Genomic DNA, 17450 nt, shown 5'->3' with positions numbered 1-17450 from the left:
TGGAGAACAAGCAAAGCTTCAGTCTGAAATGGATGGAGCTTTATTTTATTTTATTTCGCTGCGGGTTTTTTTTTACTTTTCCTGACAGTGGCTCCTTCAAACCTACACACGAGCTTGTAACTGTCAGCGAAACCAGTTCTCTCTCTCAACTGCCCTGCCGCTTAACACACTTATTTCACAGTGTCAGGCACTGTGAGCACTTTAATCTGTTAAAAGGGCTCTTTTTTCCCCTCCTTAACATTGGACCCATGTTTTATTTATCAGTCTTTGATTTAGAAATGCTTAGAAGGCATAACACGTTTTGTAAGATGGATGACTTCTGCTGGACTTTTTTTTTTTTATCTGATTTTGTTGTTGTTACCTGAAATCCAGAGGAAAGCATCTTTGTAAAGAAACACTGTCTGTGGCACGTAGTCTAGAGGACTACTATTATGAAATGAAAGCACTCCCAGCCCAGAGGCTGATAAAGCTGTTCCTAAAGGGCCTGATTCAGTGCCCACTGAAGTCAATGGGGTTTGGGGTCAGGCCCAGCTGAATGTAGATGTATGAGAGAGAGAAGCTACTGAATAAAGGAAAGGCATAACAAGTTTATTTTGCTCCCTCTCGTGGGATGCTTTAAAGTCATTGTAAAAGAGCTAGATTTACCACTTCCAGCTGCTCAGATGGGTAGGGAAGATAGGGAAATTAAGTTTCCAGGTAGGGAAATAAAGTTTGCCCACTCACAATCTGCTCAGAAACCATATTTCACCTTTCCAGAGGTTGGCCTTAGCCTCGGGAAATAGTCTATTAGTCCAGAGCTTGGACAATTTGTCCCTTCCATTATACCTACTGGGGAAAGTGACTGCACACAAGTAAATGGCATTGCTACATATGTGAACTAACCGCCAGTGAGCGTCACACGGCACACTGCAGTGAAAAACTTGGCAGGCTACAAACATTGCTCAGCATGTGTTCTAATAGCTATACAGTGTAATTTTACATATAGAAAGATTGGGTACGTGATTTCCTACTCACTCACACTGGTGTTAGACTGGGGTAATTGCCCTGACTTCAGGGAAGGTACACCTGCCTTCACCAGTGTAAAGAGAGCAGAGTAAGACACTACATATTTCTGTCTGTTCTTCATAGTATGCCTATTAACATATAAAACAGAGCATTATATATCTGCATCTAGCTATGTTATACGAATCTCACACACACACACACACACACACACACACACACACACACACAATGTTGTTGTAGCCATGTTAGTCCCAGGGTATTCGACGGTCAAGGTGGGTGATGTAATATCTTTTATTGGACCAACGTCTGAAGCTTTTGATCTTGCAAAGAGCTCTTCTTCAGGTCCCATGAATGCATAGATGTAATATATAGTATGTATATGTAATTTAAGTTTATACAATATAAAAAATAACCTACATATAATATACTGTACACTTAGAGCTGGAAATGGAGGTGGAAATACTTGACACACAAAGGGAGGAATGCTCCAGGAAGTATCAGTCCTTGGGCCCTGTGCTGATTCTCCCTTCGTAATGAAGTGAGGTTATAATTTATAGTACTCTTGATACCTCATTGCTCATTTGGGTATGACGTGGCTCTTTATTTTGACAGATATCAATAGGGCCATTCTGGTGGGCACGATTCCCACGCTTAAGCTGTAACCCATGTAAAACAATTAATACTTTCTAGGGGCCAGCTGTGTACAGACTTACCCACTTTTGCATCACACTGAGCTTAATGGGATGCTACAGGGTGAAAGCCAATTTATTATTCGACCCCAGAAGTGTGAGAACCATGCCGAAATTCAGCAATCAACTATGTGAAGAATAATATCCAGTAACATTTCTGGTATCACTTTGAGTCCCTTTCTTTAGTCTAAGGACTCCATTCTCAGGTGCTGATCACTCTGGCTCTGATCCAACAAAGCACTTGGACAGATGCTTAACTTTAAGCATGTAAATAGTCCCGTTTGTTAACCAACCTAGGGCAACAGAGCCCATGTGCTTAAAATCAAAGCACATGCTTAAGAACTTGCCAGATTGGGACCAGAACCTGGCAGGATTGAGTTCTTTGTTATCAATGACATAAGTGTAATCAAAAGTAATCAGCATATTTCACATTGCCGCCAAGAGCTAACAAAGCCTGCTGCAAGCCTCACGTTATAATGTATGCAATCATATTTTATCAAAACAGATTTGTCATGCTTCTGCCTAAAGATTTCAAGGTAATAAAAGTACAAGGTATTTCTAACAAATAAGATGAAAACAATGAAAATATTAACATCGTCTTTGTTTGGGAGAAAAGGTTGTAAAAATATATTTTAAACCATAAACATTTTTATCCCCATTTTTAAAACTAGAACACAAAATATCCAGCATTTGGATATAGCATGTTAGCTAGTTCAACAGGCACTTTGTGCTGCCAGCATGAGAGTTGCCTCAGGGTCTGTCAGATGGTCAGGAGGCTGATGGGGTGTCTAGACAGCCTAGCAGTCCTGATGTCTATTTGTCTTTCACTCATATTTTATTGGAAAAGAGCTGTTAATGTTTGCTCATTTAAGTATAAGATTCTATGCAGAGCCCTCCATAGTTCTGTACATACCAGGTGTTCATCCCATCTCCAGTAACAATGTGATATTTTCCCCCTGGAAATATGGCTTTTGTTCAACACAGACAGCTTCCTTACGTAATCCAGTCAATCGGGTGCCAATCACCATGTTAGCTAAGTGCCAAACACAACATTAAGATAAGCATAACAATCCTTCAAGATGGACTTTCTGCTCTCATTGTCATCTGGCTGCATCAGACAGGATCTTTTCCCTCTATTCTCCTCATCTTCATTCTTAATTTTCTGTTATTGTGTGTAGACTTCGGTTTTGCATAGTGGTCTCTGAAAATGGTCCATCTGTTTCAATCCTATCGATCTTGGGGTGTCATGGAGGATAGAGAAATTCATGCTATTCTTTGGGTATGGTAGGGGAAGGTGTCACAATGCCAATGCTGCTGAACTTGAGTCTATTCTTCAATTAACCACTTAGTTAGGAAACTCCACCCCATCTTGGTGGATGAAGACCTGTCCTCAGTTCAGTTATTCATGTCATACCTACTTCACCTTTCACCTATACTATAGCAGTGTGATACATCTGGGCATGAAACCTTCAGTACTTAGAAACTCCAACTAGTTCAGAACACTGACGCGCATCTCCTGAACAATATAGGCTACCACAAACACATCCCACCAATCCTCTGCTCTCTGTGCTGGCTTCCTATAGAATTTCAAATCAAGTTCAAAGTCTTAGTCCTTATCTTTAAAGCTCTCCAGAACCTGTATCCAGGATATCTAAAAGGTCTGGAAGAAAGACCATGGTCAACAAACTTTACTTATGGACCTCACAACCAAAAGAGTAAAGCTCATTTGTGCGGGAGAGAGAATCTTCTCCAGGGACTAGTTTGAGACTGTAGAATGAACTCTTGCAGGTACCAAGGACCATTGCAAATCTCAAGTGCAAGGAACTTTTCTTTCATCTTGTCTTCTCTAATATTAACACATAGCAACAGGCTATTATATATATAAATCCACACCCTACCAAAACAAGATGCTCCACTGCACACACTTTTCCTTCTGGGAAAGGATGAGAGAACAAACAACATGGAAAAGATGTTAGTCATGTCACTTTATGTATTACTGGAAGATGCTCAGATACTACAGTGATGAGGACAGTATAAAAACCTATATAGAACAGAATAAATCAGCATTAATTCCATGAATATTCTGAGTGATAATGCCATTAAGAACAGCTCTCCCGTTCCCAAATCCCTCCATGTTCTCCCTGAACCAAATGTTTTTTGCCTCAAGGCACTCTCACAGGGTTTTGGGGTGGATAATGAATCCTCAGCCTCCTTATTCTGAGTCAATGTAGATGTTCCTCTACTTTCATCTCTTCTGTGGATGACATGGCCCTTTGTTTCACATAGTACATACCCTTTCTGGGAAGACAGTGACTGTTCAGTAAAGATTCTGATTTGAACTATTTAACAGCATACAATAGCCCAAAGCTCTCAAGGTATCTTTGTTTCTACTGAAGTTTCATTCCAGTCAGCATCCCCATCTCCCAACTTTATAAACGGCTTTCAAGCTGTAATAATCAGCTACACTTGCAGCATTAGGCGATGCACAGGAAGATAGCAAGGTGAATGGTGTTAGAAAACAGCTCATGTGACATGATAATGTTTACCAAGATTCATTTCAATGGGTCAGTGGGCTTCCCTGCCTACACACATACCATGCTGTGAGCAAGGTAGTTTTAAGACTCTCTGGAATGTGATGGTTGCTCCTGGCTGAGAAAGGACACTTCTGAGTTCTCTCCACTGGCTAATTTTGGGTAATAGAAAGATGACCAGGTTCTTTTCTTTGACTCTTTCCCTTTCAAATCAGCAGGTTCTTCGGGCAAGCTTTGTTCTGGTCCCTTCATGCCTCCTAAGCAGTGCAAAGGTCCGAGATCTGGCTGCAGCTGGCTGGCTGAGAATTCCTCTGCCTGGGGAGGATCTCTCAGCTGGTACAAAGCTGGCAGAACTGGCTCCCATACCAACTACTCTCTCCATCCCAGTCCAGTGTGCATGCCAGAAGGAGGAGAGAATATACCAGGAGCTGGGAGGGGCATAGCTCTGTAATTGCCAACTTGTATCTGTCATACAGTCCCTTGAGATACAAAAAACAGCTGGCTGGGACCAGGGTAGTTTGAGAATCAGGTTGCTGGTGGCTTTTCTAAGCTCCTGCCATGCAAAGTTTGTGAATCTGAAGTTCTGTGGTGATTGGGACCTCCTCTTGTTAACCCTTCAGATATTCTCTGTGATATGCAGGAATGATCAGGTGTACATAAGCATGTAACCCTAAGTAGAGCACTGCTGGGAGAGGGAGGCGGCAACATGGAGGGAGAGGGGGGGTGGAAAGTGGGTGTGTAGGCTTTATACTCATTGCTGATTTCTCCTGTGCCTAGTTAGACCAAATTCATGAGCAGGCACATTGGCACGTTGCCATGCGGACAGGTGGATTTAAGCGTAGGTAGTCTAAATATCACATATGTGCATAAAAGACATTTTTGGAAAGCAGATGCTCTCAGCCAGGAATAAAAAATAGGCCTGAGCTCCCACACATCATTAACACAACATCATCTGTACCGCAGGGCCGAAGTGGACTAACAATGGAAATAAAAATCATGGCTTCTGTGGCCACATTAGGAGAGAGAGTGGCTTTAATGATTCAGGGCCAGTGATTGTTCAGCTCCTTTTTGTCTTTCCTCCATGGAATGGGCAAAACAAAGCTTTGGGGGCTCTGTCATATTTTGAGAGACTCTTGTATGTCATTAGGGTATGGGGGGAAAAAGGAGTCTGCTTCACAGTCTTCTGTGTGGCTATGAATACAGATTAATATGATATTAATGTAATGCAATTAAGAAAAAGCTGATGTTATTGTTTGAGACAGACATTATTTCCCCATAGAAGAGTAAATCAATTGCAATTATTGCACTTTCAGTAAGAATTTGCACATTTCACTCAGGGTCAAGTCTATTAAGTAAATGAGGTACTACTATATTTTACTTAGATTGAACAAAAGGCAAGGCCACTGACAGGTACAACACGTAACTAATCACACCGTGTGCTTAACGCTTCAAGAGTTAATGAGGGACAGACTAAACCTAAATGATCTCTCGAGTCTTTAAACAAAACAACCTTTGCCTGCTTTTCCACTGAAGCAATAGGAACCCAAATACTCTTTTAGAGCTATTTATTTCTGCCAATGAAAAGTATTTGACACGTTCACACAATGACCCTAGCACCTGTAATTTTATATACAAGAAAAACAAAGGCATAAAGGGAAAGGGCTCAGCTTCCTTTACTTAATTACTTCACGCAAAACAAAAGCCTGGCCCTGGATTGTTTCGAAGGAAAAATAATACTGAATGCAGCTGAATTTGTTTGGAGTCAGTATAGTAAAATTCCATCCCTAACTCCTGAATGTAAGTTAAATTCTGTTGTACCATTTGGGCTCTCAGGGTATATCCGCACTGCAATAAAAGACTGACAGCATGGCCATAGCCAGCCCAGGTCAGCTGACTCAGGCTCACAGGCCTTGGGCTGCAGGGCTAAAAATTGCAGTGTAAACATCCCAGCTCGGACTCAGACCCACCCCCTCATGGAGTTTCAAAGTCGGGGCTCCAGCCCAAACTGCAATGTCTACACTGCCATTTTTAAACTCTGTAACACTAGTCCTGCAAGCTCAAGTCTGTAGACCCAGACTCAGACTCACTGCCGTGGGTTTTAAAATGCAGTGTAGACTTACCTGAAGGGTCTTGATCCATTAATGTTAACGGAAGGATGCCCACTAGGGTGGCCAGATGTCCCGTTTTATAGGGACAATCCCGATATTTGGGACTTTGTCTTATATCGGTGCCTATTACCCCCCACTCCTTGTCCCGATTTTTCACCCTTACTATCTGGCACCCTAATGCCCACTGATTGATTTCAATGTCTTTACATACAGTAAAAGGGCCAGATTCTGTGCCAGCTTTTACCAGAGAAGACCACAGTAGAAACCCCTGGCTCCAACCTCCATGCATCTGGCAGAGATTGGAGATAGCAGGGCCAGTGCTATCTAAAGTGTGCATGAACCTGGCTGGGTATGCAGGGTGGCTAGAATGTCTGATTCACTGATTCACTCTCAGCAGCAATTTCTATGGAGTCCTGACAGGTTTTGCTCCCCTATCCCAAATATTTCATGTTTCTGCCAGGTTTTGACATAAAAAAGGTCTTGAATTTCACAAATAATTTTATTCACATATGAATATAAATAAAGTAATTAATGACATCAGACATCTTTAAATAGCTGGCTCCTTGAAAGGGGTGTGTGCGTGTAAATGCAAACACACACCGTACACACGGATGAACTTTTCTAAAGAGCTATGGAAGTATTTATCTCTTTGCTATCACATTTAGAGCTGTCCAAATACCTCCTCCGTGCATCAATTAGACTGTGCAATAGTTGACTTCTCTCTTACAAGGAGATAACGCATCAGGCAGTTCACAGATCATGTTTTCAAGGGGGAAGCTTGGTGGAGGTCTAAATCATCCCATTGTGTTTCTCCGCATGAAAGGCAATAACTAAGAATAACAGAGGCTAATAAATTCAATATTTTATGTCATCTTAGTTCAGTTTTAAATTAATGGTTTTGATGAGTGTTTTGTGGCCATTAAGGGGACCTTTCCATGGGAGTTCAGAACCCAAGTGCTATTTGTGCCTTTGAAAATCTCTTCCTGATAGGGCATTTCTACAGATGATCATGAAGATATTAGCAAAGAAAAAATCTCATTTGGCTGGACAGTGGAAGCTGCACCAGGACACAGCTCATCTATCCATATCTTTGAAAGCATGAAAATAAATCGCTAAGAGAAATGTCTCCGTCATTCCTTGCCACCTTCAGGTTGCTCACTCTGCTGGCGGTAACAGGCATTCTCTCCCATCTCCAGCTGACACAGAAAAGCAATATTATTGTGTCTTCTGCTCTTTACAACAAACATAATATGAAAGAACCACACGGGGTCCAATTAACAGTGCTTATTAACTATGCCAACCTGCAAGGCTTAGTTACATAGTCACACTGACGCTCTGGCTGGTTTCTAAACATAGCGCACAGAGAGTGCTGCCAGAGGGTTCACAGACTATTTACAAAAAGAACAGGAGGACTTGTGGCACCTTAGAAACTAACAAATTTATCTGAGCATAAGCTTTCATGGGCTCCAGCCCACTTCATCGGATGCATGCAGTGGAAAATACAGTAGGAAAATATATCTATATACACAGAGAATGAAACAACGGGTGTTACCATACATACTCTAACGAGAGTGATCAGTTAAGGTGAGCTATTACCAGCAGGAGAGAAAAAAACTTTTTGTAGTGGTAATCAAAATGGTCCATTTGCAGCAGTTGACAAGCAACTGTGAGGAACAGTAGGGGGAGGAACTAAACATGGTCTCTAAGGTGCCACAAGTACTCCTGTTCTTTTTGCAAATACAGACTAACATGGCTGCTACCCTGAAGACTATTTACAGGGATATTATCCAATTCCTGCACATTACAAATATGCTCCCCATGAAACCCACAAAGCAAAACCATATCTCTCATGCTCTTGTGGCAAAAGATGGGCACATGTGATCCTGTCATGCAGTCTATTCCTTTGTTAGTTATTCTGTCTTCACATTACTGAAGTTGCTGTTAAGGTTTTGAATGAGGATACCAGCCCAGAATGGAAGGAGCCAAAACCCTCTGAATTCCGGGATCCAAGATTTACCAGCTTTCCTTGGGCAGACTATGGGCAGATTCCAACACCCCGAGTTGCCCATAATCCCCTAGGAGTACACACTTTGATGACTCTCCTCCCACCCCAATGCTGCCCTCGCACACCTCTTTGGAGGGGGTCTGCATAGACCTGCTTACAGAAGCCACCCAGAGTGTCTGCTCTGGTGTTACCAGATTTGCCCATTACTTTGGGATATGCTCATTTATTCAGGTTATTCCTGAGGGGGGTGTGCGTCTGTAATTCTATCAGTGTACTGCTTGTGTCACGCGTGTTCTCATACAGAGCTCTACTTCTCCCTTCTGCAAGTCCCCTCCCAATGGAGCTATCCTGCAGGACCTAGGTTCCTAGGGCTGGGTTCCTCCATCCCCAGAACCGGATGAACACACACACACACACACACACACACACACACACACTAACAGAGCAAGTCTGAGTGGACTGGGTCAATCAGCACTTTCAAGCTGACCCCCTTATATGTCCCTGGACTCAATGGGCTGGGTCAAGCTGCCATCCTTATATGTACCAGATTCAGCACATCCCTATCCCCACACTCACATCACAATTGTACTGGCAGTAACCCACTTGATGAGCAAACCCCACAGTATTTTGGGCGCTGCAGGGATCTTTAGCTTAGGTAAAAGAAGCGTTTCTGTAGAGTAAATGAGGGAAGCTAAAAACCCAAAAGAGTAAAGTTCAGCAAAAGAGAGAGAAGCAACCAGCTTAACCATAAAAGTTATTTATTGAATAATAGTGAAAATTACACAAGGAGGGCTAAACAAACATAACAGTTACTACCTGAGGTACAAAAGAAAAGAGAGAGAGAGAGAGAGAGAGGGATCTGACCCACTCGACGAGGCTTGAACTGGTCGGGGATCCCAGTTCAAGTGGTAGGTCAGGGTCCTGAGTGCTGGAGACAGGCAGAGCCCCCAGCACGATCAGTCAGGAGATGGAGTCCCAGTGGAACTGATGCAGAGTTTGGGTCTATGCATCCGAACACTTACTGGAGGGTGAGTAGGGATTTTGGTAGAGAATATACAATGGTTCAAGGGAGAACACTAGATTTGTTTATGGGTAAACTGATGACTCAAGGGTTTTCTTTAGGCTAGACAATAGGAGCTGATCACTCTTGGCTATGGGTGGTGTTTTCTTCCAGGGAGTTCACAATGCAACTAGGCTGCTTCAGTATTTTGGATACCAATAAAGGATTTATTACTAGAATTGGTCTGATAACTGCTGAGCTGGGTGAGGGCAGGAGTAGGTTCATTAACATCTGGAGCAGAGATCCCCCATGATGCAGTGCTTCCCTGCTTTTCTGGTCCCAGAGTTCAGTGCAGTTCTCTGTGACTGAGACAAACACAGGTTCGAGCAAGTATTTAATTGAGAGAGGAAAATCAAAATGTGACAGACTGAAATTTCAAACCACGTGGCCGTTTATTAACAAGGGATAAGTTACAACGTGGGCCAGGGAGAGGTAATTTATCAACTAGAAATACTATCAAGATAAACCACACACAACTTGAAAACAGTCTATTTGCATCTAACAACAAGAACTAAATGATCTATGATCAACAGCTCACTAAAATCCAAAATAGACACGCAAACTGAGTAAGCTGTGCACGCATTAACCGAATGTTGTGAAATACACCAACTAACCACAACAGTAATCAATACAACAATTTGATTCTCATATACTGTATACACAACTTTGCACCAAATAAGGGAGAAAGAAGAAGAAAAAAAAGGAAGAGGCTAAGCAAACAAAGTGTTTACAGAAATTAAAATGCACATACCACACTCCAGGCGCAGCAGACACAGAGTGCATGCTGAATTGAGGGGAAGTAATCCTAACACGACACGACACGAGCCGGCAAAATCCGGAGAAGACCCTGGCTGAAAGGGTGATCAGGCCTTCCAGCTAACACGCGGGCACTCCTGCCGTTTTTTGGCGCGAGATACAGTTTTATTCGAAGACTCTTACTCGTGTCAGCGTCTAATTGGTCCCTAGCTCCTTTGCCCTCCAGGTTCCGAGCTGGAGCCCTCTACGTCAACAGGAGCTGCACCCGGCACACTACTCTTTTGTACACGACACACTGGTATTGTAGCACACGGCACCAACTTGACCCACAATTGACCAGATAGAAGGTTCGGGAATAGGCACATGGCACTATAATGTTGCACACCGCACTACGGTGTTGCACACGGTATCAATGTGACCTTTTGACCGACAATTGGCCATACAGACGCCATGTTTGAGCATGAGTTTAGGGTTGCGACACTCTGTTCTTCATTCTGTATGCTAATCCCTGTCCCATCTTTCATGCAGATGAGGCTAGAGGAGTTGTCTCTGCTCTCCAATTTGTTTGCAAATGGAGATGTCTTAATCTTGTCACCCTTGTCAGGAGGGGTCTAGGTGTGTCTCCCAATGCCCTTCACTGCTCCCTGCAAGCATCTTCTCTGATCAGTCTTGGTTCAAGCAGAGACCAGCAGGGGGAAGGGGATGATGTCCCTCATGAGTCAGACAGGCCAGACACTGTGCCCCAGTTCCCCAAAAACACAGAGCTGACTGGTATCAATGGGGAATTCCTCTACAGCAGCTGCAGGGCTCTTCTGGCCCTTGTGTTGCAGCCACAGATAAAGTCCTTAGAAGAGGAAAGAATCTCTCACAGTTTCTTCTGCCTCCTCCAGCACTTAGCAGAAGAAAAAAATAAAAAAAATCCCAGGGTCAGATTAAGTGACTGCAGTTTAAACCAGTTGAGGATCTAGCCCTAAGTGTCTCGTAAACCACGTTTCTGACTGAAGAAGCCCATTGCATTTCATATAACCCAGACTATCCATTAAACATATTAAACCAGAAAAGGTGTCTGAGGAATAGTTATTGTAAGTTTTGCAGGATGGTGCATTCCAAACTATCTTTTAAGATTTAACAGAATGAAACGCCATGGATTAAAGTGGGGAAAGCGACAATTAATGATGTTAAATAGTAACAGGAGAGGCATTAAGGCTTGCAAGTTATCCTGATGGGTGAACTGCTTTTAATCAGAACTAGACAAAACACATTCATAAGGCAGACATTATATTTTTAGGAACTATCCCTAATGGATTTTTTTCCAACCGCTTCTTTTCAGTTGGTTTCAGCGTTCTTTGCACTGCTGTGGTGTAGGGCCCAATGTCTGTGTTAGGTAGTGATATCAGGAAAGGCTTTGTCATAAAAAATCCTGAAGTGGAGTGTGGATTCAACAGGGCATGAATGGTAAGTACAGGATGGGCAGAGTGCATTGTGCTCAATTTTTCTACTCACTGGAGCAAGACAAACTAAGGGCAGGTCCATACTCACCACGCGGGTCGACGCGGTGAGTTCGACTTCTCGGAGTTCGAACTATCGCGTCTAATCAAGACGCGATAGTTCGAACTCCCTGTGCGCTCCGGTCGACTCCGGAATTCCACCACCGCGAACGGCGGTGGCGGAGTCGACCTTGGAGCCGCGGAGTTTGACCCCGCCGCGCCTGGACGGGTAAGTCAGTCGAACTAGGGTACTTCGAGTTCAGCTACGCTAGTCGCGTAGCTGAACTTGCGTACCCTAGTTCGACCCTCCCCCCTTAGTGTAGACCAGGCCTAAGATTTACTCTACAGGCCTGTTTAAAAACATTTTTGGGGCAGCATTTTCTCTTTGAAGCCCACATCCTAAGTCCATTAAAAGCATTAGAAAGACTCACGTTGGTGTCAATGGGCTTTGGATCAGGCCTTTAGTGTTCTTCCACTTCCCTCTTTATATCTGGTGGTGAGGGAACCTCCTGCTGAGGTAGAGGCCAGTCTTAGTCCTCACTGCACATTAGGTGTCCAATTATCCTCTCAATTACACCACTTTTACAAGGGCATAACTCCACTGACTTCAGTGGAGTTACTCCTGATTGATAGTATAAATGAATGGTGAATCCGCCCCATCTCTCCCGTGCTCATTGCAATGACGATGGAACTATTCACTGCTAATCAAGTTCTTCCTACAGAAGTTGCTGGGGTCAGAGATTGGGTTGGAGCCTTGTTCCATTATGATCTGATTTTGAGAGGAGCTTTTCAACCAGTTCACTTAATTTTCCCATCCGGGTGTAAACCAGGGTTTCTCCATTCACGTCAGTGGAGATACACTGATGGTACAGACTAGAGAATTAGGCTCATTATGTTTAAAGGGGTTCCATTTCAGAAGAGCAACGTTGACCATCCTCAATGTATAATCACAAAGTCTTCATTCACCACTAAAACTATTACAGTTTCCTGCACTAGCCAAAGAAATATGATTCTATATCATGGGTTTGTGTTCAGTCACACCCATGCCTAAAAGCCATCATGTATAGTAGTGATACAAACTAATTATTATCCAGCGAGAAGGCAATTTGACAGCAAGGTGGCATGCTGCCACATCTATCAAAGCAGTTAGTCATTGTTTACACCGCCAGGTACCACAACTTACTGAAAGATCTTGTGGGGAATGACATCTAGCTTGTAGCACCACTTTGTTTTCTTCCCTCTCTAACACAAAATGCTTTAGGAATGGGGAAAAATGCAGAGAAGCATATGCACAAGTTTAAAAGGAGCTTTCAAAGGTTAAAAACATGCCTTTGCCTTCCGATCTGAGTCATATGCCGCATGCCTACCTCTGAGTAAGCAATTAAAAAGTGTTAATGAAATCAGGAACAAATACGTTTGACGTCTAAACTGCGAGCATCATCCCCAATCCCCACCACCAACTGGTTTCTTGTCATACTACCTGCATGTCACCCAGAGATTTCATGTAAGTCAGAAATATAAGAAATTCTGGCATCAATATTCACTGCCACCTGCCCTTCTGTTACAGGTTATACCGTTATCCTGGTGTGCTCAACTGTGATTGCTTTTAGAGCATCAGGAGGTTAAAAGCTTATCAGACTGACAATAAGTTTATTAGAAAATTGACCAAGTTGAAGAAAAAAAATTAAACAGCATCTGACTCCATCATTCCCTGCCTCATTGTCAAATGCCCTGCAGTTGAGACTTGATTTGCATGATTTACTCTGCATATGTTTTCTCCCTGTTTCCAGGCCCAGAATTATCTTCTGTTGAGGCTGTATCAACTGCTGGTGCTTGCAGATTGGCTTTGTCCTTTCCAACCTGCATAATATCATTTGCAGAATCCAAATCACTGGCTGCCTATTTTCTTATCTTCTACTTATTTTACCCATCAATAGCCAAGCTGCGTTGTTTGGTAACGAGGACATATTGTAGGAATGAATTGATAAGTACATCAAACGGCACACACAGACTACACACAAAACACACACCACTGACATTTTTTATTGCCTCTTACAAGCCATCCTGACTCATTCTGTCTATCCAGATGCATAATGCAGATTTCAAGTCTGTGTCACTATAAGTGCTTCTTGCTATGACTATTTTAGCCAATATAAAATCAGGGCTTGACTTTGGAAACTGTGGCCCTGAGAACCTCTTCCCTCTCCCTTCCATCCCCCCCCACACGTCTTTCAAGACCCTTTCCATTTGAAGACTAGTCCCAGTTTTTATTTTTAAATAGAATAAAGTTTTACAACTTGGAGTTCTACAATTAGGACACCTACATTAGTGACCTAATTAGCTGAACATCTATAGTTTCCACTGGCTTCAGTCCATTAATATTTCCAAACCACTTTCCATCCTTGGATGAAAAGTGCTATAGGAGTCAGTGGAATTACACCTGCTTACAATAGGGCTGTATTTGCACCAACAAAGTAAGTGCTACTCTATTTGAATGAAGGAAGATGGCCTTGCCATTGCACTGCTGGACTAGGAGTGAGGAGAACTGGATTCAATTTCTGACTCTGCTGCAGGATGCCTATATGATTTGGACTCACTTAATCTCTCTTTACCTTGGATTCCCCATCTGTGAAATGATGATAATAATAGTGTGTGTGATACATTTTCTCATAAGTGCTCCCCTTGATTTCAGAGGGATTACTCGGTTGAGTAATGGTTACAGAATCAGACCCTAAACTAGAAATAATGGTGACTCATTAATTAGGTATATATTATATATATAAAATACCTAAACCAGATCTAATCAAATTTGAGTTTTACTGAGATATATCATCCAGATTATTAATTCTATTCCTATACACATTACATGCATGCTTACAATATTCCCATTGTGGAAAGATTACAAATGTAAAGTTCAGGTTTTTGCATTAAATCAATATTGTCCCAGTTTAGGTTTTCAGGTTTGTTTTGACTCCACTTATATTTTTCTATACAGTTTTAGTCTGGCAAATTCCATTTTAAAATGTTAGCTAATCTCTAGAAAATACTACATTAACTATTTCCCCACTACACAAAAAAAAATCACTTGCTCTAAAAAAATATGGATTTAATTATAAAAGGAAAGTATAGCCATGTTTCTTGGGCCTGATATATGATTGACAATAGGATTGGCCGATTATAAAGGGAGAAACATCTGTAAAGATGTAAACCCTCAGGAATGATAACCTTTGAACTTTCACCTAATGCAGTGCTCAAGTAAATGAGTGCCCTTATCTTTCCTGCTACATCTAATATGCTATAGATGTGAAGGTTGCATCATAGGCTGTTTGTCTGATTTTACTTCTTTTTTTGTCAGATTGAGGATGATTCTTGAAACAGTAAATATGAGATTGCAATGATTAAAATTAATAGAGTGCAAGGAGTAGCTCTGTATTTTATGTGAGGTTTAAAAGATGAGAGATTTTCTGATAGCAATACCATATACAAATCAAATTTTACTGGTGCCTCTAGGAAAGATTCCAAGTGAACCTTGCACAGCAATCGAAAGCCACCATACTCTACTTAATTAAAGAAATATAGACAAAGACACATAAACTACCCTATTTGAATAGGTAGCTAATAACTGATATAGCTGTACCATGGAGGAAGGGCAATTTTTAAATAGAGGTATTATTATTGTATGTTGTGATTACAGATCCATGTGGATCCCTCTAAACTCAATGGGACTCCATGTATGGCCAGCTGTTCAATTGCATGCTATCAATTGCAAGATCGGAGACTAATTGTCCTCAAATATCCAGGTACATAAATCTACAGCCAAGGACCTTCCTCAAGCTAGCAGACCTCTGGTCATTTTTTAAAATGACAGACTTTAGAAAGGAAACAATTTTAAGAATCCCAATTTTAAAAAGGCACTTTTTATTGTAAAAAAATCATGATTTTAATGTCACCTGCCAATGTTTTTCCTCCCCAGAGTGTGAGACAAATTATTATGATCGAAGGATTAAATCTTTTATGTGTCTCTAGCACCTTTTATCCAAGGATCCCTGAGTGCTTTACAAACGTTAATGAATCCCAATGACCTCTCTCAGAGGTAGATATTAATATACACATTTACAGATGGGTAAATTGAGAAGAACTGTGAGATCAAGGACTTCATAAGGTTACACAGTAAGTCAGCAGCAGGACTGTGAGTAGAACCCAGGAGTCTCCTACTCTTACCTCTAGGTAACACTTCCCCTGCCTGTTTGCAGAGGAAGCCATATAAAATTTTACATTTATCATCTATCACCACGCAGTCGGGGTAGCTATTCAAGCCAGTAAACCCAATGGCCAAGTTCTACCCTCACTCCAGATTTATATATGTAACCACACTGAAGACAATGGAATTTTTCCATGATTGTAACTAAGATCAGACTCTTATCCTGCTTTTAAGTTGTGCACTCAGCAAGTTCCTGAGAACTTGAGGCTCTGCTCCCTTACTCTGGCACCACACTGAAGTCAATAGAGCCACACTGCCATAAAAGCAGTGTAACAGAGTGCAGAATCAGGCCCTGCATGTTTAAAGTCTGTGGTCCGATCTCTCATTTAAGATAACTGAATTACGTTATTTCCTTGGATGTCAAAAATCATCACCAGAATCAGTGTGTTTTCTCTGTACCTGAAACTAAACGGGTTTTGGGGTTTTTCTTCCATACAAAAATGTGTCACAGACATAATTTATTACATGGAAACTGTGAACATACAAAAAAAACCTGACATCTGCTTACTTGAAATGCCTTTGCTCTGAGAAGACAGAAGATTAAAAAACAGTTGATATGGGCAAACAAACCCATATTTTACCTTTTTCTCCTATCTTAGACACTGTTATGTGCTGTGGGCTGAAGCGCAGATGACTCCCACTTGATTTATTTTTATTTTTTTAAGCCAGTCTTGCTGTTTTAAATTTGTTGCAGGACTGCTGGTGACAAGATGTACGTTCAGGAAGGCAGGTCATTAAAATGTACAGCTGAGTGCCATTCATCCCTGGCAGTGCATCAAAATGAGCCGTAATGGTGATGGCAGCTTTGGAGCATCTCTGAGTGCCACTGCTGCTTGAGAATGTTTTATGGTTCATTGACAAGCTAGTCACGATGGACAATAATGTCGCTGACAGCATAGTTTGCTGGTTTGATCCTGTCTTTGCTATTATTAGCCTTCCCTCCCGGGTGGGTTTTTTTTTTTTTCCAGTAATCAGACCCACATCTCTGCCAGGCACAGCAGTCTCAATAATGGCTTTCCTTACAATAGTTGCATGCAAACAGGCGTGTGGCTCCAGTTCTGATCTCAGATATGCATCACATCCCACTGCACGCATTGAGTAAACAGACAACGTGTGTGAACATTCAGGTAGAACAGCTGATTTGCCAGTGTAATTAACCCCTTCTCTCCACCACCTGCTTTGCACGTAGAGGCCCCATGGCCCCATTATGCTGGAAATAGGAACCATATAACCATAGAGCTCTATGCAGTGCCAATTTGTCAGTTGTACACATGCCAGTGAAAGGGTACAAGCTGCTACAGACTCTTAGGATGAAGTATTTTAAGCCATGAAGTGAGTAATAGGGTTACTGTGGTTTAAAAGCAGTGCCAGAAAGGATGGCTCAAGCAGTAAAGACTCCTGCTTTTAGATTTGCAAGTCCTGAGTGCAGTTCCCCAGGACAAGCATAGCGAGAAGTGTCATTACACAAACGTATATTAGGCTGAACTGTCCCCATAGTCTGGAGGAGGGAGTCCTATTCAGGCTTAGTGGCCCAGTGGGCACTACAGA

The sequence above is a fragment of the Mauremys reevesii genome, linkage group 4, assembly GCF_016161935.1.
Source record: "Mauremys reevesii isolate NIE-2019 linkage group 4, ASM1616193v1, whole genome shotgun sequence".
In the NCBI taxonomy this organism is placed as follows: Eukaryota; Metazoa; Chordata; order Testudines; family Geoemydidae; genus Mauremys; species Mauremys reevesii.
Note: the sequence above shows the minus strand (reverse complement) of the source record.